This window comes from Colobus angolensis, unplaced genomic scaffold (genome assembly GCF_000951035.1).
Source record: "Colobus angolensis palliatus isolate OR3802 unplaced genomic scaffold, Cang.pa_1.0 Scaffold417, whole genome shotgun sequence".
In the NCBI taxonomy this organism is placed as follows: Eukaryota; Metazoa; Chordata; class Mammalia; order Primates; family Cercopithecidae; genus Colobus; species Colobus angolensis.
The window spans coordinates 338,821-343,114 of NW_012117566.1; positions in this window are offsets into that span (position 1 = coordinate 338,821).

A 4,294-nucleotide genomic window follows, 5' to 3' on the forward strand; every position below is an offset into this window, starting at 1 on the left:
TGCAACTTCCACCTCCCGGGTTCAAGCGATTCTCCTGCCTCAGCCTCCTGAGTAGCTGGGACTACAGGCACGTGCCACCATGCCTGGCTAATTTTATGTGTGTGTGTATGTGTGTGTATGTGTGTGTGTGTGTGTGTGTGTATTTTTAGTAGAGACAGGGTTTCATTGTGTTAACCAGGATGGTCTTGATCTCCTGATATCATGATCTGCCCGCCTCAGCCTCCGAGAGTGCTGGGATTACAGGCATGAGCCATCATGCCCAGCCCTGAATTATATCTTTATCAAGTTGTGGCCTAAGTGAGCATTTGGTATGATTTTGGGATTATTGGTATGATTTTGGGAACTTGCTAAGGATCATTGTGTTTCTGATTGCATGGTGAATTTTAGAGTATGTGACACATGCTGATGAGAAAGATACATACACTATGTTGGTTTCAGATGGAGAATTTCATATATGTTTATTAGAATGATTTGGTCAAGTGTTGAGTTTAGGTTCTGATATTGTTGTTAATTTTCTGCCTCAATTGAGGTGGGAAATAAAATAAAATTAAATTAAAAAGAAAAACAAGCTTTCCTGTATTAGGCTGACTTATCCCAGAGGCAGTAACAGGTACAGCCCACACCCAGGAAAAGTCTTGGTAACACTATCTAAGAAGCCAGGGCTCAAAAGAATGTGCTCTGGAGATTCTCCCAGCATTCCCTCAACATGGGGAGAGGAGAAACAAATTTTCCTTTCTCTTATGATTCTGTTTTTCATTTAAGCAGCACAATGAAGGTCATGAGATGCCTGAGCAGGCCTGGATTGCAGCCACCTAGGCGCCATGGTGAAGGTTATGAGATAAGCCCTTGCAAGGCACTGGAGCAAGCCTAGATAACAGCCATCTGGGCCGCATAGCAAGAGTCATATATAAGCCTGAGTTGTGAACCTGTCATAGTATGATTAACTGCTTTTTTTCTGTTTCTGTATCCTTGCTTTCACACCACTATGCTTTGTGCCACTGTAGGCTTGTTTCAAGTTAGCCCACCCCCTTTAGAAGTGCATATAAAAGTTAAATTTGTCTTTGTCCTAGGCCTAGTCTCTGGATGTTAATCCACTGGGTGTGAGTGCACTCAATAAAATCCTCCTTTTCCACCTATCCGTCTCTCCAGTCTCCTAATTCATGCAACACAATGATCTGTCTAAGTGTCTGTGGAGTGTTGTAGTCTCCTACCATTGTGTCAGAATTGACATCTCTTTTTAGCTCTTCTAAGAACTTGCTGTATTCATGTGCACCCATGAAATTTTTTTTTTTTTTTAGACAGTTTCATTTTGTTGCCCAGGCTGGAGTGCAGTGGCATGGTCTTGGCTCACTGCAACCTCCTGGGTTCAAGCAAATCTCGTGCCTCAGCCTCCTGAGTAACTGGGATTACAGGCATCTGCCACCGTGCTTGGCTGGTTTTTGTTTATATTTTAGTAGAAATGGAGTTTCACCATCTTGGCCAGGCTGGTCTCAAACTCCTGAGCTCAGGCAAATCCACTGCCTCAGCCTCCCAAAGTGCTAGGATTACAGGAGTGAGCCACTGTGCCCGGCCAACACCCATGCTTGCCAAGTGGTTATCAACTGAGGTTTCTCATTAGGACTCCATGGCCAATTTGCAAAGATCTGTTTACATGTGCCCTTTCAAGTAGTAGTTAACACAGTGAAACCCTGTCTACTACTACTACTACTTTCAAGTAGAAGCATCCATGTTGTTTTAATTAAGCACCTTATGTGATTCTAAGATGAGGCTAGAATCAAGTGTGAAAGCTTCAAAACACATCCATGAGAGTTAAGTTTCACTTTTGCACTAAAGGGTGGTTACAGGGCCTATTCTGTTTGGGTTTGGTAAGGGCAGGGCAGTGCGGTCTATATTACCAATACTGTAGCAGAAACTGCTGTTGTCTGTGGCAGGGGAGGGCACCTGAGGACAGGAAAGAAGAAATGTATCTCCATGGAGCAGTGCATTGTTTCTAAATCTCCTCTGTTATAAAGAACAGAAAAGAGTTGACTTTTTTTTTTTACAAGTCTTGGTTCTTCTGCCTCTGGGTGTGGTGGTAGCAGGTAAACAGGTGCTGCTGACATTTTAAAAGGCATATTCTCAAGATGCAGGTGTAATTTATTTGGAGAATCTCATCTGAGTGGGAATTTCAGAGAAATTGGAGAAAGAAGAATAAATGGCGATTTTTCAGCTAATGATGTCCCAGACAAGAGTTGTGTCCACTCTACCTCCTGGACTGTCATGCGTTTAGTACTTGCAAGCCTTTACTTCTCTGCTTGTATTTTTCCTCCCTAATGAGTTTAACTACTTTAAAAAATTTTTATGATCGTCAAGGGTCTCTGAAAAATATTTCCTTCCTACGTACCAGATCTTTCTGTACATTCTCTACATCATAGCTTTTTATATGCCATGCAGAGTTCTCACCAAGATTATAAATTAATCTGCAATATTAAAAATGTTCCCTTGTGGTTGTGAAACACGAGGTGTGGATACTCAAGGTTTCAGTTGGGGAAAGGTGGGTTCCTCAGTAGAGATGGAGAACATGTAATGTTGAGGTTCCATCTGTGTTCTCCATTGGCTTTACACAGAACAGGATTTTTAAAATGCTTATTTAAACAGGATGGCATTTATTACCCAGAAAATTCCAAATATATATAGACATATATATATTAGGAGGTACTTGTTCTCTAGAGTGCTAAAAAAAAGACAACTTTAAGTCACTATTAAAAATTAGACAGAACAGGCCGGGCGCGGTGGCTCAAGCCTGTAATCTCAGCACTTTGGGAGGCCAAGATGGGCGGATCACGAGGTCAGGAGATCGAGACCATCCTGGCTAACACGGTGAAACCCCGTCTCTACTAAAAACTACAAAAAAAAAAACTAGCCGGGCGAGGTGGCGGGCGCCTGTAGTCCCAGCTACTCCAGAGGCTGAGGCAGGAGAATGGCATGAACCCGGGAGGCGGAGCTTGCAGTGAGCTAAGATCCGGCCACTGCACTCCAGCCTGGGCAACAGAGCAAGACTCCGTCTCAAAAAAAAAGAAAAAAAAAATTACAGAACACTTGGCTGGGCGTGGTGGCTCACACCTGTAATCTTAACACTTTGGGAGGCTGAGGTGGTTGGATAAGTTGAGATGAGGAGTTCGAAACCAGTCTGACCAACATGGTGAAACCCCATCTCTACTAAAAATAGAAAAATTAGCCAGATATTATGGCAGACGCCTGTAATCCTAGCTACTGTGGAGGCTGAGGCAGGAGAATCACATGAACCCAGGAGGTGGAGGTTGCAGTGAGCCAAGATCATGCCATTACACTCCAGCCTAGGGGACAGAGCGAGACTCCATATCAAAAAAGAAAAAAAATGACAGAACCCATGAGTTATCGGTATCTTAAACTTTGAATAAAACTGATGTTTCTTTATGGTTAAATTCAGACTATAATTTACTTTTAGGTAGCAATATCACATCAGTGAGGCTGTGTCTTTCTGTGTGTACCAGTGCATCATAAAAATTTGTTCTAGTGCAGTTGATGTTAATGATTCACTTGGTTAAAGAACTCTCTGAGAGACTGTTTTACTATAGTTGATTATGTTTTCATTATTATTAACTGTCTTTATGCAGCTGATGCCATCACATTTAATCTGGTAGCTGCCCTTCTTCCTTAGGTTTTCTTTGCATATATCTGTCTTTGGAAAATGAAAGCTCTCATCTTTGTTTACAATGCAAAAAAACTGGGAAAAACACAGATTCCTTCATTTACTGGATGTTTGACAAAATATTCTTTTTGGGCCAAAAACATTGGCATTACTGGTGAGCTTGTTAGAAATTCAGCAACTCAGACTTTATTCCAGATTTTCTGAAAAAATAATCTGTATTAACAAAATCTTCAGTTCATTGAATACATTAAAATGTGAGAGATAAATTCTAACTCAACATGTCTTTTTGATCTGAAAAATATACAAGACTTCTTCTGTATCATGTAAATATAGCACTAAAAAATATACATGTTTGTTTTCATGCCCTTAATTTTATACTCTATCATTTAGAAAAATGTCATGTGTACACTGATGTTGTGGATCTTATGACACTGTTTTCTCAAAGTTAGAGAATATATTAGAGAATATTTCTGTTTGTAAATTAATTTATTGAATAATTTCAGTCAGTTGTATAAGTGAGAAGCAGTTCTCTTTTCTCTCTCATTTCACCTTGAATTAAATAAAAAAGTCTACCCATGGGCACTTGGTAAATATGTTTCTCTCTCTCTCCCTGTGTGTGTGTGT